General features: G+C 40.9%; 1 protein-coding gene across 5 annotated transcripts in view; it reads left to right on the forward strand.

Annotated features, from left to right (window-relative positions):
• The first annotated feature begins 359 nt into the window (after positions 1–359).
• The window catches only part of SEMA4G (semaphorin 4G), a 149,771-nt gene continuing 125,644 nt past the window's right edge, over positions 360–24,486 (forward strand). The window contains exons 1-2 of one of the 5 annotated variants that reach the window (XM_060768290.2): positions 360–443; positions 23,740–23,844. The gene's annotated coding sequence lies outside the window, so the exon portion shown is untranslated. The other 4 variants (XM_060768289.2, XM_060768293.2, XM_060768291.2 and 1 more) reach the window with 4 other exon arrangements.

The following is a 24,486-nucleotide window of genomic DNA, read 5'->3' on the forward strand; positions in this document are numbered from 1 at the left end:
CACCCCCCTCCAACCCCACCACTATTCAAATTTGGGCATATTTGGGTATTTGTGCCAAATTTGGTCCAGTGAATGGAAATACATCCTGCTTATCAGATAATTGCATTACAATTAATAACAGGAGCAAAATTACAGTTATGAAGTAGCAAAATAATGTTATGGTTGGGGGGCACCAAAACATGAGGAAATGTATTAAAGGGGTCGCAGCATTAGGAAGGTTGAGAAACACTGCTCTAGAGCTCGAAAAAAACCTACAACAACCCACTGTATTAGGAAGGTTGAGAACCACTGTTTGAGAAGGACTTGGTGGCGCTGCCGTGGCGGAGCGCGCCCGCTAGGTGGCGCCCTTGAGTGCTGCGCGCGTTCCTCAGCAGTTGCCTGCCTGCCTGCCCGCCCGGCTGCGGCTTCTCCTGCCTTCGCCTTGGTCCCTCCGCACCCGCTGAGTGAGTGACAACCGGGGACCGGGCGGGGAATCGGGGCCGGGCTGGAGCGCAGGTGAGGAGGGACGCGCAGAGAGACGGGCTGGCTTCCTTTCTTTCGAGGCGGGAGGGAGCGAAGAAGAGAGTGAGGGTGGGTGTGCGAAGGGGGCGGGCGGGTATCGGGGAGAGTGGCTATAATGCGCCTCCAGATATGCCCCCCCTTCCTTGTACATTGGTATCTCCCAATCGGCGGATGCCCGGTGGAACCTGGGGAGTCTCATCTGCCAAGGTGGGGGGGGGGGTCTTCTCTGCCTGGGCTTATCCATGGTAAGCGAATAGGGGTCCGCATTGGTCACGTGCGCAGGCTGGGCGTTCAAGGAGGAAAACGTGGGGGCTTTTAAGGTCTTTTTGGGGGGGATTGGCTATGAAAAGAATGGGGTTAAACCCCCCAGGATTGCAATGTAGGGTCGTCTTTGCTGCATTTGAAGCTTTGTGGTGTGGGGGGCGCATTGCAAAAGGAGGGGCGCTGGCTTCTCTGTACACTGCTCAGAGCTGGCAGGACTGGGTGGGATACCAGGTCTACACTGTAGAATTAACGCGGATTGATACCATTTTAACTAACTGTCCGTTCCTTTTCCCTCTCAGCTGCTTAAGACTGTTAGAATGTTGAGGCTGGCCAATGAGAAACCATATGCAAATGAGTAGGTCGAGATAGCTCATGCATGGGCCAACTTAGGCCTTCCAGATGTTTTGGACTCCAACTCCCATTATTCCTAACAGCCTCAGGCCCCTTCCTTTTCCCCCTCAGCCGCTTAAGGCTGTTAGGAATAATGGGAGTTGGAGTCCAAAACACTTGGAGGGCCCAAGTTGGCCCAAGTTTTGTGTAGACCCTTTTTTGCCGCCTTCTCAGTGTGACATTGTTTCAAAATACTTACTATTTGGAGTTGATACTGTGTAAATATGAGTGCTAGTTAAACATCTGGTAAGCTATGAGGAGGTGCTGCTCTGGGTTATGGCAAAGTTTTTGCTTAAAGGACTGTTGGAGAAACAGAGAAGGAGGAGTGACGCATTGGGAGGCTGGAAGGGCACAACGGGCTTTGATCCTGGAACTGAGCATTCTGGTGGAGAATATAGAAATGTTTAAAGAGCTGGAAGGTGGGTTCTGGTTGGGATCTCACTGATCAAACCCACAATTGTGAGGGCCGATTTGTGAGCTGATGTCATGCCAACTGACAGTCATGAGTTGGGTGACCTGCAGATCCAGATGTCAAAAAAGGACGACATAGTGGAGTGCCGTCGGTTTTGAAATGGCGCCGCGAAGTCAAGGACACCTCTAATCAATCATATTCAGAGGAGCGAAATACCGCAGGCCACAGTCTTTTGAAATTAATCGGGCCCCACTCAAGTGAGCCAGATCTGGCAGCTTCATAAGCTTGTCTAGGATGTGGGAGTTCTCAGATGGCCCTTTCACACAGCCCTATATCCGGAATATCAAGGCAAAAAATCCCACAATATCTACTTTGAACTGGGTTATCTGAGTCCATACTCAGAACTCTTCCACACAATCCTATATCCTAGAATATCAAAGCAGAAAATCCCACAATATTTACTTTGAACTGGGTTATCTGAGTCCACACTCAGGACTCTTCCACACAATCCTATATCCCAGAATATCAAGGCAGAAAATCCCATAATATCTGCTTTAGACTGGGTTATCTGAGTCCACATTCAGGACCCTTCCACACAGCCCTGTATCCCAGAATATCAAGGCAGAAAATCCCACAATATATACTTTGAACTGGGTTATCTGAGTCCACACTCAGGACTCTTCCACACAGCCCTGTATCCCAGAATATCAAGGCAGAAAATCCCACAATATCTGATTTGAACTGGAATAAATGGCAGTGTGGGCTCAGATAACCCACTTCAAAGCAGATATTGTGGGATTTTCTGCCTTGATATTCTGTTTTATATGGCTGTGTGGAAGGGCCCTCAGATAATATGGGATTTTCTGGAATATAAGGCTGTGTGGAAGGGCCTTCAGTGTGCTGGTTCAGGGTGTATTTACACTGTGGAATTAAGGCATTTTGACACCATTTTAACGGCTGTGGCGCAATGCTAAGGAGTCCTGGGAGTTGTAGGCTCCTTCTAGGTCCCTTCTACAGTGCTATATCACGCCGGGAGTCCGAGGCCTCAAACAGCGTCGCCTGACACCCCCCTGAGGCCTGCTTCATCCCTCTTTCCTCTCAGCTGCCGCCATCTTGGACGCAGGACAGATGCTGCTATCCAAACTATATAAAATCCAATAGATGATTCCCACTCCTGTGGGGAGTTTCCCATCAACAAGATTAAGTATCATAGTGATGGTATGGATATAATGGATATAGTATACTGTGAAGAATTTGAACTGGATGAAATAATAATAATAATAATAATAATACTCTGGCACAAGCCAGTAAAAGTGGTGATTGGCACACTGGATGCAGTGCCTAATGACCTTGGCCAGCACTTAAAAACAATTGGCACTGACAACATTATCATCTGTCAGCTGCAAAAGGCCACCCTACTTGGATCTGCATGAATTATTTGTCAATACATCACACGGTCCTAGACACTTGGGAAGGTTCCAACGTGTGATCCAATACAGAAGCTAGCATAGTGATCTTGTTTGTTGTGTACTAATCTTGTTGTGTATCTAATAATAATAACTTTATTTATAACTTGCCCCTGGTGGTGCAGTGGATTAAGGCACTGATCTGCTGAACTTGGTCAGCGGTTCAAATTCAGGGAGTGGGGTGATCTCCCTCTGTTAGCCCCAGCTTCTGCCAACCTAGCAGTTCAAAAATATGCAAATGTGAGTAAATCAATAGGTACCGCTTCTGCGGGAAGGTAATGGCACTCCATGCAGTCATGCCAGCCACATAATCTTGGAGGTGTCTATGGACAACACCAGCTCTTCGTCTTAGAAATGGAGATGAACACCACCTCACAGAGTCGGGCACGACTAGACTTAATGTAGGGGAAAACCTTTATCTTTACTTTAACCTGCCTTATCTCCCTGAGGGGACTCAGGCCGATTTCCAACAAAGCATGGCAGTGTAGATTCATATATGGCAGTATAAACTCATATAATCCACTTCAAAGCAGATAGTGTGGATTATCTGCCGAAGAGTGATTGTGGTTGATGAAACTACAGCCCTCAGGATTCCATAGCATTGAGCTATCGCAGTTAAAGTGGGGTCAAACTGAATTGATTTTGTAGTGTAGATTTGCCCTCCATTGTCAAAATTGTGTGTCTGCCTCTTGGCATCATTTTTCCTAAACAGGTTCACACGCATATAAAATCTATACTGGTACAAATTGAACATCCTTTATACAGAATTCAAAAATAGTCCAAAATTGGTGGGTGAGATAGTTACACTTTTGCTTTCCGATGGTTCAGTGTACCCAAACATTGTTTCATGCTCAAAATGTACAGATATTTCAAAATACAAAAATACCAGTATTTCAAAATATGGGGAAAATACTGAATCCAAAACACTTCTGGTTCTAAGTATTTCAGATAAGTTATTTTCTATCTGTGGTTGTTTTATAGTTTCTTCTCATTGGGAAGTTGTCCCAGTGAAACAAAACATGTGTGATCGTCACTTAAGATTGTCAACATTTTGCTCTATATAGCTATAACTTGTTAAGACAGCTGACATGTCTGAGGTAGCTGTCAGGTACTTCAAAAGTAGGGCCACCTGTTCTGAATGGATATAGTACATTATTTACTTACTTAGGAGGTCCCAAGTAAGTAAATAAAGTTGTGCAAGTATGATGACCTTCCAAGTGTAGTGTCTTGGCAGTGAACACATAGGTGACTGTGGAGCCCTGTTCTTCACCCACATGTTCTCCCACAGTGAGGACATCTGTTTCCAGGTGGAAGGCAGTCCCAGTCAGGGTTGGCTTGACATGCCTTCCTCTTGGCACATTTCTCCTTTTCACCCTCCATTCGTGCTTCATCAAATTCTGCAGCACTGCTAGTCACAGCTGACCTCCAGTTAGAGTGCTCAAGGGGCAGGGCTTCCCAGTCCTTGGTTCTTATGTAACAGTTTTTAAGGTTATCTTTAAGCCCACCTTTACATTTCTTTCCCTGTCACCAACATTTTGTTTCCCATTCTTGAGTTGGGAGTATAGTAACTGCTTTGGGAGATGGTGATCGGGCATTCGGACAATGTGGCCAGTCCAATGGAGCTGATGGTGTAGGAACATCGCTTCAATTCTGGTGGTCTTTGCTTCTTCCAGCACGCTGACATTTGTCTGCCTGTCTTCCCAAGAGATTTGTAGGATTTTTCAGAGGCAACACTGATGGAATTGTTCCAGGAGTTGAGTGTGACGTGTGTAGACAGTCCACATTTTGTAGACAATAACTTTATAAAAAAGCACCTTGGTATCCCTATGGATGCCTTGATTCTCAAACACTCTCTGCTTCATTCGGAAAAATGCTGCACTCACAGAGCTCAGGCAGTGTTGTATTTCAGTGTCAATGTTGACTTTTGCGGAGAGGTATCTGCCAAAGAAGTGGAAATGGTCAACATTTTCTAATGTTACACCAGTAAGCTGTATTTCTGGCATTGCAGAAGGAATGGCTGGTGAAGAAGAAGAACAACTTTATTTTTCTACCCTGCCTCCATCTCCCCGAAGGGACTCAAGGCGGCTTATATGGGGTCCAAGCCCTAAGCAGAATACAATTAGAAACAAAGCAAAAACAATTAAAACAGCACAAAACAATGTAAAACAACATAACAGTAATAGCTAGCAACAACAATAACAGCAGACTAATTTTGGAGGCGGAAGGAAGGGACCACTATATGAACTAATTAAAAGATAAGTGGTTTAGTAAGGTGGATAACAATGTATAAAGGCATAGGAAATATCATGGAAGCAGAGTAAATTAACAGGATCAGTTAATATAGTATAGGACATCAGATTGAATGACAATTCAAGTCATGATGCAGGTCATTTGTCATAGGAGTCGTCAATCGAAAGCACGACGAATCATCCGCGTCTTTAATTCCTGCTGGAAGAGCACTTTGGTTTTCTCGATGTTCAATGAGAGGCCAAGTTTCTTGTGTGCTTCTGCAAAGGAGTTTAGAGTGGTTTGTAGGTCTTCTTCTGAATGCACACATACTACGTTATCATTGACATATTGTAGTTCTATAACAGATGTCGTTGTGGCCTTGGTTCAGCCTGCTGAGGTTAAATAGCTTGCCATCTATGCAATAGATGATTCCCACTCCTGTGGAGAGTTTCCCATCAACAAGATTAAGTATCATAGTGATGATATCGATATAGTGGATATAGTATACTGTGAAGATTTATAATGAAACAACCAGTGTCCCACTTATTCCTTGGCTGTAAATATATTTTAGCGTTAAATTAAATCTACTAGGTCACAATTCTATTCATATCTATTCAGAAATTGGGGTTAATGTCTTGGATAAAGACACAGTGAGGTTCTACATTGTATGAAGCCTGAGATTTTACAGCAGTAATAGTCCCCATTTATAAATTTAGATACTTAATAATCGGTGGATCCCAAACTACAATTTATGTAGTTCATACATAAATCTGACACCAACCCCTTGGTAAACTGGTTACCTACTTAATAGATATGTGTATCTACTGTAGTTTTCTTTTCACTGACACCTATTAATCTGTAGCTTTCTTTTTAACCCCGGAGGATTTTGTTTGTGCAAATGACCTGGGACTTGGCAGGTCAGCTAGCTTTCAAAGGTAGTTTGTTTTGTTAACCCAGATAATCTGTATGCATTTCCCCCCCTGAGGAAAAAGTAATGTACCAGAAATTCAAATTGGTGCAGTGTTTTCACCTGGCACAAAGCTTGGCAGGCAAAGAAGAACTTCAGGATAAAGTGTAGATTTCTTCTGGAAGTTGAGGGGGGAAAAGAGTCTCACTGATTAAATTAAATCTGTTGTGGCCAACTGCGCATAGGGCTGTTTATGCCTCTGTAAGTGCTGATTCACCATCTTTTTAAGTATTGGCACTCCAGAACCGTTGTGCTAAACTGGGAATTAAACTTTACACTTATTTCTTTGCCATGTGCATTGCTAAATATTTCCCAGGTTTATAAATCCTTGGCTCACTGCATGTTATTTTCCCTCCTGGAGGCTCTCCGATGAATTTTTTGTTGCAGTGACTATCTTCCTCCTTCTTATTTCATTACTCAGGGGCTATTTTCATGCACAGAGGGGCTCTTTTGCTGCATCATCTTTTCTCCTCCAAATCCATTTGAATTTTTCCCTTTTGGAAACGTAATGGATTCTTAAAGCAGTGTGTGATTTACTTGGTGACTTTTGGCAAGCAGACTGCCATCAGGAAGAACAACCAGAAGCACTCCGAGTAATTGATGCTCATCTACTTGGAGCTCTGGAAGGAATAGTTGGATAGGTCCCTGTATCTTACTTAGGAGTAATGCACTGGAAGTCTGTCATGGTAGCTTTGCTGCTGGTATTAAAGCAATATTTAAAATCCTCTGTGTGTGGCATTGCATGTAAATGGGCAGTTGCATGCAGTCATAGAATCATAGAGTTGGAAGAGATCTCATGAGCCAACCAGTCCAACTCCCTGCCAAGAAGCAGGAAAATTGCATTCAAAGAACCCCCGACAGATGGCCATCCAGCCTCTGTTTAAAAGCCTCTAAAGAAAGAGCCTCCACCACACTCCAGGGCAGAGAGTTCCACTGCTGAACAGCTCTCACAGTCAGGAATGTTCAGGTAGAATCTCCTTTCTTGTAGTTTGAAGCCATTGCTCCGTGTCTTAGTCTCCAGAGCAGCAGAAAACAAGCTTGCTCCCTTCTCCCTATGACTTCCTCTCACATACTTATGCATGGCTATCATGTCTCCTCTCAGCCTTCTCTTCTTCAGGCTAAACATGCCTGGCTCTTTAAGCTGCTCCTCATAGGGCTTGTTCTCCAGACCCTTGATCATTTTAGTCGCCCTCCTCTGGACAAATTCCAGCCTGTCAACATCTCCCTTCAAATGTGGTGCCCAGAATTGGACACAGTATTCTACGTGTGGTCTAACCAAGGCAGAATAGAGGGGTAGTATGACTTCCCTGGATCTAGACACTATACTCATGTTGATGCAGGCCAAAATCCCATTGGCTTTTTTGCCACTGTATCACATTGTTGGCTCAGGTTTAACTTGTTGTCCATGAGGACTCCAAGGTCTTTTTCACATGTACTGCTCTCGAGCCACCCGTCCCCCATTCTGTATATTTGTATTTCATTTTTTCTGCCTAAGTGGAGTATCTTGCATTTGTCACTGTTGAACGTCATTTTGTTAGTTTTGACTCATCTCTCTAAGTCTGTGGTGAAAAGAAAACAGAATAGGATAGCAAGGTATCACCTGTCTGACTTACTGGGATAAGTGTATACCCATGGTATATAAAGTCAGAGGGTGCTTACCAATGTGTCCTCTTCATCCTGGAAAGAATTGACGAGTGGAATGCCATAAGTAGGGTTCCGTCATGGACCCGGTCTTGTTCAACATCTTTATTACCGACTTAGATGAAGGGTTAGAATGCAAGATCATCAAGTTTGCAGACGACAACAAATTGGGAGGGATAGCCAATACTCCAGAGGACAGGAGCAGGATTCAAAACGATCTTGACAGATAAGAGAGATGGGCCAAAACTAACAAAATGAAGTTCAATAGAGACAAATGCAAGATACTCCACTTAGGCAGAAAAAAATGAAATGCAGAGATACAGAATGGGGGACATCTGACTCAATAGCAGTACATGCGAAAAAGATCTTGGAGTCCTCGTGGATAACAAGTTAAACATGAGCCAACAATGTCATGAAGTAGCTTAAAAAGTCAATGAGATTTTGGCGTGCATACATAGGAGTATAGTGTCTAGATCCAGGGAAATCATGCTACCCCTTTATTCTGCCTTGGTCAGAATATTGTGTCTAATTCTGGGCACAACTCCCAAACGACAAAATCAATCCCCCCCCCACCACCACCACACCTGCATTCAAATTTGGGCGTAACAGATATTTCTTTCAAATTTGGTCCCATGAATGAAAACACATCCTGCATATCAGATATTTACATTACAATTTAAAATAGTAACAAGTAGCAACAAAAATAATTTTATGGTTGGGGTCACCACAACATGAGGAACTGTATTAAGGGGTCACGGCATTAGGAAGGTTGAGAATCACTGGTCTAAGTGATATTATCTGATATCATGATTTTATGTTACTCATTGGAAAGGACTAGACAGTAATGCTCACTGAAATGCAAAAGTGTTGTAAAAGAAGACCTTATTGCAGATGAATTGATTACATCAAAGATGCCATGACCTTGAACTTGCAAGATCTGATCAGGGCTGTTGATGATGAGGGTCTTGATGGCCTCTCATTCATAGAGTTGCCATATGCCAAAGCAGATTTTATGTTCAATAATAATAATATGAAGAAGACTTGCTTGCATGAGCATTAGATTTTTCTGTTTTGTTAGTATGTGTCTATAATTTCCCCCATTGAATAGATAGGTTCAATTGATAAAATGGTAGAAAGAATAGAGCTAAACTCTTCCTTTCATCATGCTTTGGCCTCTATATAGCTGAAACTCCCTATGGCTGATATTTGCTAGAGTAGCAATGAAGAGGCAATATGTGAACTTTTGTCATCTCATCTTGTTTGGCCCTGAGCATCCGTCTCTTAAAAATGACTGTGTGTAAGATTGGAAAGCATCTTTAAAAGAAAAACATTGTGTCTTGGGTTTTGAAGAAGGCCAATAATGCCTAAAGGATACTGACATATTACAAGAGATTTGCTTAACACAGGTATGGGCAAACTTCAGTCCTCCAGGTGTTTTGGACTTCAACTCCCACAACTCCATGGGAGTTGAAGTCCAAAACACCTGGAGGACTGAAGTTTGCCCATGCCTGATCTATGTGAACCTCTCTTTGCATTATTATATTCTAAAGGTGCATCTATACTGTAGAATTAATGCAGTTTGATAGCATTTTAATTGCCGTGGCTCGATGCTTTAGAATTTTGGGACTTGTAGTTTGGTAATGCACCAGCACTCTTTGGCTCAGAGGGCTAATGACCCTTTAAGCCTACAGCTTTCGTATGTCCATAGCATTGAGCTATTTCACTTAAAGTACTGTTAAACCAACTGCATTCATTCTGTACCCTAAGTCTCTGCTTAATGTACCACTGCCAAAAGAAGTGTTAGTGGGAATGTGGAACAGGGTATTTCCTGTGGAATCATCCAGTGGCACAGTGGGTTAAACCCTTGTGCTGGTAGGACTGAAGACGAACAGGTCAGAGGTTTGAATCCAGGGAAAGTGCGAATGAGCTCCCTCTGTCAGCTCCAGCTCCCCATGCAGGGACATGAGAGAAGCCTCCCACAAGGATGGTAAAACATCAAAACATCCAGGTGTCCCTTGGGCAACGTCCTTGCAGTTGTTTCTGACATGAAAAAAAAATCTTTGTTTTGGAATTACTTTCTAAGAGATAAATGGTTTGTTATACCCTGCTCAGTTAGACGTTAAAATTTAGCATTTCATATGGCTTTAAATGTCTTTTAATTTCAGATGGAAGGAATTGATTCTGCGCATTTTTAGTATAAAGGAGTGCTGCTTTCATTGTGGTTTATTGATAATGTCGTTTTTAATGGTTTGGTTTTTGTTATGCTGCCTGGGGTTTTTTTGTCGAGACCAAAAGGTGATTTATAAATATGCTGACTTTTTGTGATTCACACTTAGGTTTATTATATCTCTTGCCTAAACTGAATGAATACTGGTGGGTTTTACAGACCTTTTACTTCTGGCATAATAAATAACTGTTGTAAGCATCCAGCAGTTGTTTCTGTGCTGTACTGATAGACTCGGTTGGGCAACTCTGGTGAGTCTGAGGTTGATCTTCTTTCCAGGGACAGTCGGCCAAAAATATCCTCAAAAGCAACAACTATGGCCCCTTCCACACAGCTGAATAAAATCCCTCTTTATCTGCTTGGAACTGGAATATATGGCTGTGCAGATTCAGGCTTTATCTACATTGCTTATCCCAGATTATCTGCCAGTGTAGACACATATAATCCAGTTTGAAGCAGATAATCTGGGATCAGATCCTGGGATATAGGGTAGTGTAGATCCAGCCTCAGATAACCCAGTTCAAAGATATTGTGGGATTTTTTGCCGTAATATTCTGGGTTATATGACTGCGTGGAAGGGCCCTAAGTAGTCAGAAGTCTTTGCCTTCTTTTAAAAATTTGGTATTATTTGATGTTTAATAGTACTAGGAGTGTTTGTAACCTATGCAAAATGTTTCTTTCAAAGGCAAGAAAGGAATTTCACTATTTTGGGCCAGAAAAGGCAGTTTAAAGAGACTAGAGAGGATCTGAGGACCTCAAATTGGTCTTTTGGGCACTGTATTATTTTATGATGAATACAAGGCTAAATTCAGTTGTTAGAACAGACTTGTTGAATCAGCAGAACTTACATAAGGGTTTATTTAATCACCTTCTTTCAATGAGTATTCTTGCTCTAAATCAGTCATTCCCTACTTTTGGTCCTCTGGGCATTTTGTACTTCAACTCCCAGGATTCCTGATAATAGGCCAAGCTCAGCGGGATTCTGGGAATTGAAGTCCAATAATAATAATAATAATAATAATAATAATAATAACAAGACGAAGCGGATTTTTAGTTTAATTAGCTGTGTGTTAGTAAGATGTGTGTTATGATCCTGATTTACTGTAACTGTTGTCTTCATGTTCTGTGTTCTGTACACCGCCACGAGTCGCCTTCGGGCTGAGAGTGGCGGTTAACAAATGCAAATAATAAATAAATAAATAAATAATAATAATTTGTTTGCGCCCTGCTACCATCTCCCTTGGCCCCCCTGGTGGTGCAGTGGGTTAAATTACTGAGCTGTTGAACTTGCTGACCGAAAGGTTGTCGGTTTGAATCCGAGGAGCGGGGTAAGCTCCCGCTGTTAGCCCCAGCTTCTGCCAATCTTGCAGTTCGAAAACATGCAAATGTGAGTAGGTACCACTTCTGTGGGAAGGTAATGGCACTCCCTGCAGTCATGCTGGCCGCATGACCTTGGAGATTTCTATGGACAACGCTGGCTCTTTGGCTTAGAAATGGAGATGAGCACCACACCGCAGAGTCGGACATGACTAGACTTAATGTCAAGGGGAATACCTTTACTTACTATCTCCCCGGAGGGACTCGGGTTGGCTCACAAGAACACATTCAAAGTACCAGACATAGAACAAACAAAACAACATAAATCCATAAAAATAAACACATATAAACCTCATATAGTAAAATTTTAAAAATCAGAAAACACAGTAGAGTGTGTGGGTAAGTCTAGTTGTTTTCCATTAACAATTCAAACTGCTAGAGTGAACAGTCGCAAAATCCTCAAATCTGGCCATAAACTACACAAGGCCAAAAGCCTGTCTAAAAAGGCATATTTTAAAACTAGTTCTGAAGGCTTGGAGAGTGGGGGCTAATTAATCTTTCTAGGGAGGGCACTCCAAAGCTGGGGGGCCACAACCATGCTTTAAACGGTGGTGGGATCGAGAGAAGAGCCTCCCCGGTAGATCTCAAAGCCCGCGCTGGTTCATAGAAGGAACAAATGTTGGGAACCACTGCTCTGGGTGCATTTAGTCCAGCTAGCAATGGACTGATTGCGTTCCAAGGAAAAGCATATATTCTGTTACTGAAAAGTAAAGTCCACCTCCTGCTATCATCTAAATTACATGACAGATGAAGATGTGTGAAGTTGTAATGCCTTTGACATTACAATACTGATAATGAAGGTTACCTTGCCCTCACTGGTTTTTAGATTTCCTTTTTTATACAAGGAAAGAGAAAGTCAGCAAGACATCAAATGTGGCTGTGTTCTCTCCTTGATGTTCTTCCAGAGTCCTAGAGTGCTAAGACAATTCTAACACCTTTTTTTAAAAAAAATACAAAAACATAGAGCGCCAATTTCTCTTCTTATTCCTTTAACCGCACTGCCATTATTTTAGGAATCTTTACAGTACAGTCTCGCTTATCCAACATTTGCTCATCCAATATTCTGTATTATCCAGTGTAGTCTGCCTCCCATCCAGATTCACAGCTGTTTCAATACACTGTGATGTTTTGGTGCTAAATTAGTAAATAAAGCAATTACTACATAACATTACTGTGTATTGAACTGCTTTTTCTGTTAATTTGTTATAAAACATGATGTTTTGGTGCTTAATTTGTAAAATCATAATGTAATTTGACGTTTAATAGGCTTTTCCTTAATCCCTCCTTATTATCCAACATTTTTCGCTTATCAAACGTTCTGCCGACCCGTTTAAGTTGGATAAGCAAGACTCTACTGTAATTGAAATTCCTGGTGTTTATTATGAAGTGACATAAGGCAAGCCACTCTTTCTGCATCAAGCTCTCTGCCTGCAAAATGGGCATAATATTGACAAAATTTAAAGAATCATTGTGTGGATTATGAAATAACTTATGAAGTACCGTCATATTCAAAGGCATTGTTGTGTATGATGCTGGATATCTATAATGAGTTAAATTAAAGATATTAATAAAGGTATTCAGCCATTATTTCGGACGGAATTTTTTTGTTATTAAATATAAGCAATGGTGGTATTTTACGTCTTTCAATAGTAATTTTAACATCATAAAACAGCTGCATACCTTAACTTTCTATGATTATGAGGCACTGTGCTATGCTGGCACTAGCGTAATACTGCAGATACATTTGACTTTTTTTTTGTTTTGCTTAGAAAGTCCCTTAATAACTTTTAAATGCATTTCCAAATCTTGTTGCCAGCTTTCTATTTTTATTATAGGCATCTTAAGTCCTTGCAAACTCTTTTTGTGTATATACATGTGTTTTTGAGCTTTGGAGGCAAGTTTTGAAGCCTAAAGCCAGTTGTGTCTTGTGTTTAGGCTGTTTTTCTGGTAACCACGTGGCCCTTTTGGCTGATGAGATAGGATTGTTGTTGTTGTTGTTGTTGTTGTTGTTGTTGTGTGCTTTCAAGTAGTTTCAGACTTAGGTTGACCCTGAGTGAGGGCTGGGTAAATTACCTTGGAGGGTTGTATCCAGCCCTTTGGGCCTTAGTTTGAGGACCCTGATCTAGATTATCATATCAGTTTTTTGTGTGTCAGAAGCAACTTGAAAAACTGCAAGTCACTTCTGGTGTGAGATAATTGGCCTTCTGCGAGGACATTGCCCACACGATGCCTGGATGTTCGGTGTTTTACCATCCTGTGGAAGGCTTCTGTCATGTCCCTGCATGGGAAGCTAGAGCTGAGACGGGAGCTCACCCTGCTTCCTAGATTTGAACCGCCAAACTGTCAGTTCGCAGTCCTGCTGGCACAAAGGGTTTTACCCATTGTGCCACCAGGGGCTCCATCAAAGCGGGTAATCCATATTATCTGTTTTGAACTGGATTATCTGAGTCTACTCTGCTATATAATCCAGTTCAAAGAAGATAATCTGGATTTTATATGGCAGCGTAGAAGGTGCCTCATTTCACTCAATTTTTAGGCTGTGTAAATGACAGGAATATGGTTTTATTGGAGTGTAATACAGTGGCGGAAGCAATTTTTTTCAAGCTTGAAGTTGTGAAAAATCAATCCATTTTCAGAGCAATTGTTACTTTTAAAAAAAACTATAATAGCAAGACCTGCACACAGGTGTATGTGGCTGCAGAATGAGTGCCTGTTCAATGAATTCCTGTGATAAAAGTATCATTTTCAACATGGGACTGCAGCTTTGATCTAATATAATTGTTGGTTGTGTGAGTCAGCCAGAACAGTTTGATATCCAAGTGTATACAGTATTTTCCCCATGAATTAGAGAAACTGCTCCAAGCATCCTTACTTACTAATTCTGTTTTGGATTTATAAAAGATCTCCCAATGTTTTGTTGAAACAGAGAAACACTTTGCCCCAAATATATTTTAAAAATGGAAATGTGCATTCTCCCTTTCTTCTACTCACGAGCTGTTCATAGCAACCTCAACAGTAGCACAATGTAAAACTGTACCTTCAAAAAAGTGTGTAGTAAAACTGTAGAGTCCATAACAACATTTAAATGAAATGAATACTTAGCAGGCAAAAACCTGTGAGAATAGAAATGTCTTTACCAGTTACCGAAAGACAAACAGAGGAGGGGCACTATCTGTATTTCAAAAGTCAAGGCGTTCCATAGTATGATACAGTCACTGAAAAGGCCATGTCTCATAATCATCAGCCGTACTTCCACCCTAGGAAAAGCACAAGATATTAACTTTATCGGAAGTCAAGGTCTTTGTACAACAGTCGATGCTGTGGAACACTCCATGAAGGCAAATGAACAGCACATATATTGTTGCAGATCAGGAGGAGAAATAATAGTAATATACTTTATTTATATTCCCCCCTATCTCCCTGAGGGGACTCAGGGTAGATTACAGTACACATATACAGCAAACATTAAATACTGTTATAAAATTAACAAAGACAGACAGTAGATAAACAAAGGTAAAGGCTTTCCCTTTTTTTTCCATCTCCGGCATCTGGAGGCTGTGCTCAACTCCAGCCACGGGGATGGGGGTTGCTGTTGCTCCATCTTCCATCAAATCACTGGCATCTCCGTGTGAGTATCTTTTATTACCTCCCCACCAAAGTAGTACCTATTTATCTAGTCACATTACTGTTTTCGAACTGCTAGATGAGCAGAAGCTGGGCTGACGATTGGGAGCTCAATCCAACCCAGGCTTAAACTGACAATCTTTTGATTGGTAAGATTTTCTGCAGCTGGTGGTTTAACCCGCTGTGCTAAAGCCCGGGAAAGGCAGAAGATCAGTGGCAAAACATAATTGTTCAGCTTTTAAGAGAAAGTATTTATTTGGATAGCCTTCTCCAATTTGGCACTCTTGACTTATGTTGGTCCAACGGTCTGGATCAGCCAGCATTTGGGCTGTGAGATATAAATGCATCTGGAAAATGGCGGATTTGGCGAAGGTGATTTAAAATCCCCAAAGAGGACTTTCAAAGGTGTCAGTGTCACATGTGACACTGAAAGGCTATGTAAAAAGGAGAGGAAACAGGAATATGACAGCACCTTCAAGACTAACTGATTTTTGTTTTAGCATGATACGAAACTTACTGCTTCAGAGGCAGTACTGAATTATATTAAAGCTTCACAGCATGGTGTCAGCTAAAGCATTACCTCTGTGAATCCAGAGGTCTATAAGACTAATTTAGATCAGGGCTTCTTAAGCTAAACTTGAAGAGACCCCATTTTACCTGATAATTTTTTATGTGACCCCAGGTATGTAGGTACATAAAATAGGTATAAAAATCAAACATTTGATGATAACAAATCAGTATTTGCAAAGTTTGCTGAACAAGGTGATTTTCCTTTTTATGATCTGCAGCTGAAGCATCTTCTGCAGAGTCCACTGTAAACACTGTACAACAGATAAGTGTAAATGTCTAAAACAGGTGGCGTTCAGAAAATTTTGGGACCCCAACATTGATCTAAGGCAGTGGTTCCTAACCTATGGTCTATGGACCACCAGTGGTCTACAAGAATGAAAATATGGTCCACGGCCTTACTACACCATTGCCTTGAAACCACATGGCTACGAGAACAGCTGGTCTTGCAAAACGCTCTTATAGTGCCAAGGCAATGGGGATGTCAGGAGGGGAAAGGCTGACTACCCACAAAAGATTACTACTGCCACAACAGCTCTAGATTATTAAATATGGTGTTCTGTGGGCAAGCAAATGGCAACTACTGGATGGCATATGTTCTGTATGAGAAACTAGAGCTGATGTGGTCTATCCAATGCAATATTCTGAATCAGCACCCCAAATAACCAAACCAAATCTAAAGGGTGATTCGTTGAAGAGTGGTCCCTGGTCACAAAAAGGTAGGGAACCACTGATCTAAGGAGACCTCATTGAGGTCATGACCCAGAGTTTAAGAAGCAGTGATGTAGAGGATTAACATGCCAATGCTAGCGTATTGCTAACATAATATGTGAAAAAATTCACCCTCCAAGTACGAGATTTTTTGTGTTTCCAAATGGTTTATGTAGAGAAGAAGAGAATAGAATAACTTTATTGTCATTGTATGTTGTACAATGAAATTGAATGCTTTCCCCAGGACACATCACAAAAACAACACACCCATCCCTCCACAGTCCAACCACCACCGCACAGCCCCCAATGCAAGATCAATGTGAAACCATTGTATGTCTTCTGCAAATTATTTGTCTGGATTGATGCCTCACCTGGCTGTTGCCTGACTCACCCAAACTCCATGCCTTCCTTGTACAGCACCTCGGCCATTGGCATTTACTTGTTCACAAACAGAGATGTAAGGTGGAAACTTTTCAAATTCTATATCTTTAAACTGGAAAAATATTTCTTAATTGTCTGGGCTGTTCAACTGTAGTCAGTCATATTAGATTGGCTAAGTTAGGAGATGAACTAGTTATTGTTCAAAGGAGACAAGCATTGATAAACCTTAGTGCCTGGAGGAATAGAATAACAAATGTGAATGGACTGCAAAGCCTGTTTCTATTTCACAAAATGTCTTGATTCTCAGTCGCAAATAATCTAGACAAATTGTGATAGGTAGCCTGGGCCTGCTTACTCACATCCATCACATAGTGTAATAAATGTTCAACTCCTTGTACTGAATCCATTTTTTCTCAACTTGAAATGAAACTGATACGTGCAAAGAGTGATTGAATGAAGCTGAAGGCACTATCATTATTTGCCATTATGGATATTTAAATCAACTTCAACTTACGGTGGCCTTTCCCTAGAGTTGTCTTGGTCAGAAGTGTTCAGAGAAAAATTGCCATTGTTTTCCTTTAAGGCTGAGAGAGTGTGGCTTTCCCAAGGTAATCCAATGGATGTAAATAGAGATTCAAGCCTTGTATAAAGAATAAACGAGGGAATTACAGGTGATGAGAGAGAATGGTGTGGGTGTAATGGTAGGTTTGCTGCCACCACCCCAAATTACAGTTTGAGGAATTGTCTTGTTGTTGTACTTGAGGTAAAATGTCCCTATACACCCGTTCTTCCTTTTGGCTCCCTTTCTGGTGACTGAACTGTAGAGATGTGGAGGCTTACTGAATCTAACCTTATATGATGAAACCAGGCTGAGGCAGATTAACAGTAAACTAGAGAACAGGTTTATTGAAGTATTTGAAGCAAACAACTGACTACTGAGAGGTACATACGCGTAATTTGTTTCTGAAGCACAGACTTATTAAGCAAATGGTTTCTTTAGAAGAAGTAACTTTTCCTTAACATGAGCTACTTTCCTCACACTATCCTGTAATATGTAACAGTGCGTTTCTTTGGCCAGCCGCCCCTGGCTGCCTTGCAGAGTATCTAGGTTTCCCCTGGACTACTCTGACCCTTAGGGAAATAAACCCACTTGTATTCTGTCCTAATACAAGTAAATAAGCCTTCACTTTGACTGTCCTAGTCAAGCTATACAGAAGCACTTGCTCTTTAATTATTCCCTAACAGGCTAATTCCTAGCTCACTAAGAAACTCTCTTCTCCCTGTCTGAAATCCTAATCTTTTCTCTGCTAGATAAAATCCTTCTCTCTCCCTCTGTCAGAAATGACAGCCTCTTTACACTCTCCTTCAACTCCTCCCCTTGGGGTCTGAACCAATCAGGAGTTAGCTGACTCCTCCCCTTGCCTCTCTGCCTATACCATCATGTCTGCCATCCTGAGCTGCCTTCCCAACATGGAGGCCAGCTCACTGACTTCCAGGCTGCGGCCTATGAAGAAAAGGTTCATTACACCTTGGTCCCCAGCAGTCCTAGTCCAACGTAGAAATCACTACACTGACTCTGTGTTACAGTTACGTTTTGGTAAAAGAAAATTAAACTCTAGGTATAAGATACATTAGATGCAACTCTCTCAAGACATTTCCTGCATAAAACTAGTATTTTTTTCAGGTGTAGTCATTTTTTTTGCTATAGACCAGGGAAATATATGATATTCTGGGTTGCTGTGAGTTTTCCGCGCTGTATGGCAATGTCCCAAAAGCACTCTCTCCTGACATTTAACCCACATCTGTGGCAGGTATCCTCAGAGGTTGTGAGGTCTGTTGGAAACTAGGCAAGTGGGGTTTATTTATCTGTGGAATGTCCAGGGTGGGAGAAAGAACTCTTGTCTGTTTGAGGCAAGTGTTAATGTTGCAATTGGCTACCTTGATTATGCCATGCAGCTGTAGACAATTTTATATAGGGACCACCAAATGCAGCACCCAAACGCGAATCAAGGAATATGAAAGGCAGTGCAAGGAATATGAAAGGCAATTGAACCAGAAAAGTCAGACATAGCAGAGCACTTGATGAACCAACTTGGACACAACATATTATGTGAGAACAAACACATCTTGGACCACTCCATATTTAAATAATAAACAATGAAACATTTTATTTTTTTAAAAAAAATGGAAAACATATAATTGCTTACAAACTCGTATGTTAAGAAGCAAGTCGTTTTCTTGAAAAAACAAGCAGCAAGTGGGAAGAAATGTGAGAGAGGTATGGGAAGGAGGGATAGTAATGAGGAGTAGGCACAGTGATTTTTCTCCTCCCATTTCAGGCAGCAGGAATGCTTGGGCACTGCTGTAGCTCTTCCCCTTCCTCACTGACCTATCTTCCTCCATCCTTCTGGTATTTTTACAGATTTTTTTTCATGTCAGGAGCAACTTGAGAGATTGCAGGTAGCTGCTGGAATGAGAGAATTGGCCGTCTGCAAGGACGTTGACCAGGGGACGCCCGGATGTTTTGATGTTTTACCACTCTTGTGGGAGGCTTCTCTCATGTCCCTGCAAGGGAAGCTGGAACTGATAGAGAGAGCTCATCCGCGCTCTCCCCAGATTCAAATCTTTGACCTATTGGTCTTCAGTCCTGCTGGCCAAGGGTTTAACCCATTGCACCACCATATGTAAAATAATGTAAAATGTAAAATACTTTCTGTTCTTCATGAATGGATTCTGGGAATCAAACGAAGCTTCACAATGCTGTTATTCCTATCTACCATAAAGACACTGTGTGTATTTTGTATCTGCTTTCAACTACATAGGTGCTGGACCGTGGTTTTAACCATAGGGATGTGATACTGGCCTTGAATGCATAAAGCCATCTTTGAAGCTTTATCCAGTTCTCTAGTGGGATGGGAAGTGAGGAGATAATAGAAATGAGCAAAGTGCCTTGAACAGAGGCCATGCGGTTCTCACTTAGAGTACTGCTCACTCGCTATTTAAGTCATGTTGTAACTGGCTAGTTGCAAAAAGAATTGTCACGCCTGCTGCCTCTTCTGAAATGTTGTTGTGAACTTCAAGGTAGACCTGTCGCTTGAAGTGTGGCAGTAGCAAAGTCTCCTACGGCTTGAATTTTGCAGAGTGCAACAGATGTGTGGCTTTGTGGGGGCGATTAGTGCAAAGAGACCTTCCACTAAAAGAGTCTGCCCTTAAATGACAAGCCTTTTTATGTGTGCCTGGCAGAAGGGAGTGCCATATTCCAGAGTCAGGAGGGTGCATTTCGCATTCTTGTTTCAAGAGAGAACCTGATGCATCTCTTTTCTTGTTTCTGGGGTGTGTTGGTCACAATGAGTGCTGGTTGGTTTTCTGTAGGAAAGGATGCTCTTAGCAACAAGGGTTGGTTGCCATTTGCCTTGGAACTGTGCTGTCAATTAATTAAAAAGGTTTTACTTGATTAATCTTCTACCCCTTAGGAGGAATCGAATAACCAAATTATCATATTATAGAAACATCAATAGGCTTCTACTTTTGAAGTATTGGGGGAAGTGTAAGAACTTGTTGTGTACTAACCAAAAGCCGTCACTTGAAGTTAGAAGAAAAGGTAATTTCTTGTCAATTTTTTTTCATTCATTGGTATTTATACCAGTACATCAGTAGATAATGAAGTGCTTGCCCTTAATGTTTTGGGAACCTAAATTCAGCTGTTGTTTGGGTTGGTTTGAGATAGGGGAGTTATACCTAGCAGATATCAAATTGGGGAAGTTTGATTCAGGCTGAGGAAGTCAGATGGCTATGTTCGGATTTTGGGTGTAGAAAGTGTCTGTCATTATTATATCTCATAAAGATAAAGAGAGACAGAAAGATATAAAAAAGGTTATTCTTTCATTGGTTGTACAGTAAAGTCTCACTTATCCAACCTTTGGTCATCCAACGTTCTGTATTATCCAACACAGTCTGCCTCCCGCCCAGATCCACAGCTGTTTCGACACATTGTGATGTTTCGGTCCTAAATTTGTAAATACAGTAATTACTACATAATGTTACTGTTTTTTGAACTGCCTTTTCTGTCAATTTGTTGCAAAACATTATGTTTTGGTGCTTAATTTGTAAAATCATAACGTAATTTGACATTTAATAGGCTTTTGCTTAATACCTCCTTATTATCCAACATTTTAGCTTATCTAATATTCTGCCAGCACGTTTATGTCGGATAAGCGAGACTCTACTGTATGTTGAGCTCAGTTAAACGAGGTTATGTTTGAGGTGACTCCTTGAATCAAAAATAGATCCCACTAGAAGAGGCATGGGCAAACTTCAGCCCTCCAGGTGTTTTGGACTTCAACTCCCACAATTCCTAACAGCCGGTAGGGAGTTGGAGTCCAAAACACCTGGTGGGCCGAAGTTTGCCCATTCCTGCACTAGAATGATAAAGGTACTTTGGTGCTGTGGGTACATCATCCATTGTTTTGTCCTGCCTGTTTCAAGAGTGACATTTGTTGATAATCCTCTCTCAAAAGTGTGTTTCTTTTTATTCAATTGTTTCATTTATAAAGGCAGTCCTCAACTTACAAACAATCAACTTAAATATGAACTCACAGGTTCATAACCCTTCCCTATACTACCCAAAGCTAAAAAAGATATATTTTTGACTGAAGTTACACTTTTAAAATGCACCTATTCTAACTTACAAACAAATTCAAATTCAGAACAAATTTCTTGTTTGTAACTTGGGGACTGCCTGCCTGTACCTTGATATTGTTGTGTTTCAGTAATATAGTCAAAGGGACTGGTTTGTATTTGTGTTTAGAGTTGCCAAACAGGAAAACTGTATTAGGGAATGACAACTACTCAGATTTATATCTCTCTGGATTAAGTCAAACTCACTCCCAAGTAAGTGTGTATAAGATTATTTCTCATTGAATGAGAATTATGATCAGAATCATTGAATTATGATTCTGATCATAAACTATGGTTGCCTGTGTAGTTGTGTACTTCGCATTGTACTACGTAGTTCAGAAGACCGAAAAGGACTTGGAATATCTTTTTTTCCCCATGTGGTAGGCAATATGGCTGAAGAAATCAATCTATTGTTTTCAGAATCATAGACCTAGGGTTCATCTGCACTAGGCATGGGCAAAATTTGGCTCTCCAGGTGTTTTGGACTTAATAATAATAATAATAAAAACTTTATTTATATACAACTCTATCTCGTCTAGGAGACTCAGGGCATTTCCACAAACAAACATAAAATATACAGAGTAGCCATTAAAATATAAACATAACCTGTTAACATAATCCTATGCATTAAAACAAACTGATTCCATTGTGCAAGATGAGTTACCGACTGTTAGGAATTGTGGGAGTTGAAGTCCAAAACACCTGGAGAGCTGAGGTTTGCCCATGCCTGATGTACACTTTAGAATTAATGCAGTTTAACGCCACTTTAACTGCCATGGCCCAGATGCTATGGAATCATGTGTAGTTTCTTGAGATCTTTGGCCTTCCCTACCAAAGTGCCAATGCCTCATACCAAACTACAACTCCCAGGATTTCATATCATTGATCTATGGCGGTTAAAGTGATGTCAAAATGCATTCATTCTACAATGTATGTGGACCACTTTTAATAAAAGGTAAAGGTAAAGGTTTTCCCTTGACATTAAGTCCAGTCATGTCCGACTCTGGGGTATGATGCACATCCCCATTTCTAAGCCAAAGAGCCAGCATTGTCCATAGACACCTCCAAGGTCATGTGGCTGGCATGACTGCATGGAGCACCGTTACCTTCCTGCCGGAGCGGGACTGCACCACTGGGGTTTTTAAACATTTCTTGCCTAAATTGTTGTCTGATTGATGTTTCCCCCTCTCTGCTTAAATTCAGTTCAACTGTCAAATTCACTACCACAAGATGTCATGTCTACCAACTTGTCCAATAAGATTGAACAAATTCATGACTGCTGGTTATGGTCACTATGTATTACCTCCAGTAACAAGGTCATCCAACTTCTCTCAGTATCTGTGAACAGTGGATCTCAATTGAACTTACATCCTTTTTATAGGCTTTGCATGGGAATCTCATTTGCCACTATGGCAAAAGAATACAAGAATAGATAGATCTTGGGTCAGCCCAGCTCCAGTTATATTTTTATCTTCTGCATTTGGAAATAAAATATTGGGCTGCAGGTTCGGGAATGTATACCTCCCAGTTCTTGATTTATGGAGACTGTACATCGCTTTGGTTCAGAAGGAGCCACTTTCCTCATATAAACCTACTATGGATGCCAGGTGTCCCTTATTATAAGGCATGTCCCCTATTTGAGAGTTTATATAGATTGAACAAGATGTCATATGTTCCTCTGTAATATTTCCTTTTGTGTAGAAAACACAAGGTGCCATGTGTTTTATACAGACCGAACAAGATACCATGTGTTCCTCTGTAATATTAATACATGTAATGTGTTATTACAAAGGAACACACAGTTGACTGAATTTAATACTTTAATTTGGTATTTCGGTAGAACACACAGCCATTAATAGCTATCTTTTGTTTGTCAACTCTTCATGTGTCATGAATGTCAACAGTCCTTTATTGCTGTTTTGCTCACCTTGAAACACTAAAACTCCCCCAAATATTGGAATCTGTAAGTTTGTTTTGCAAAAAGGTAAAAGGAAATTTACTGGAGTGTGATTTTTTTGTTTTGGGGGAGCTTCTGCTATGGAATGCATTCTTTGAGAGGCCTTCTAAATTTCTATGTTCTCAGGTTTTAACTTGCCTTTAAAAAGTACCCCACCAAATATCTGTTCAAACAGGAACTACTGCGTACGTAGTAGTCCATGATCTGTTTTGTTTTATGTTTGCTTTATTTTTTTTTAATTAAATGGTTTACTTTTCACATGGAATGATTTTGGCCTCTAAAGCATTCCTAAATGACACCCTCCAAGTGTGCACTTCTCTCTGATAATCCTTTCTTTCTTTCTCTTAACAGGAAATATACAACAGTTCGAAAGAAAAATTGGTAACGTCAAAACATCTGCAAAGCAGGAGGCAGCAATAATACAAACCTGATACTGAATTGGGGAAAGAATAAAAGGTAAATATATTCAGGGTGTTTTGCATTTAAGAACTAAATGTTATTTTCTCATTGTTTTGTTATTTTTCAAAGATTCTGTATTGCAGTCAAGCCCACCCCCACTTTCCAGATGCATATATGGTTCACAGCCCAATTGCTGACTGATCCACACTTGTGGACCAACATAAGTCAACTCTTCAAAACTCTTAATATCGCCCCCACTCCACTATTTTTTGAGAGAATACTTCTCTAGGAATTGCTAGGTCCTCCAGTGCAACTCTCAAATAGAAGTTGAACATAGAGTCACACTAGAGGATCTAGAATTTCCTGGAGATAACTTATTAATCAAATCTGTGAATAATCAAATTTGCGAAAGTAAAATCTATAAATGTGGATGGCTGACTCTATATGTTTCTGGCGAATGCCCATTTTCTGGTACTGGAAACAAGCATGTTGTAATTTACCTATGTATTTATTTATTTTTGTTTCTGTACACTGTCCAACATTTTCTATTTGGTCACTCTCACAGATTTATGCATGCCATTGGCTTTTAGTAGAGGATACTCCCTCTGTCCAGCGGTTCCTACAGTAACTTCTGCTATGGTTAAAGTATTTATGGACAAATGTTTATGGTCAAGTGGATTTTGTATCATCCATAACATT

The sequence above is a fragment of the Anolis sagrei genome, chromosome 3, assembly GCF_037176765.1.
Source record: "Anolis sagrei isolate rAnoSag1 chromosome 3, rAnoSag1.mat, whole genome shotgun sequence".
Taxonomy (NCBI): Eukaryota; Metazoa; Chordata; class Lepidosauria; order Squamata; family Dactyloidae; genus Anolis; species Anolis sagrei.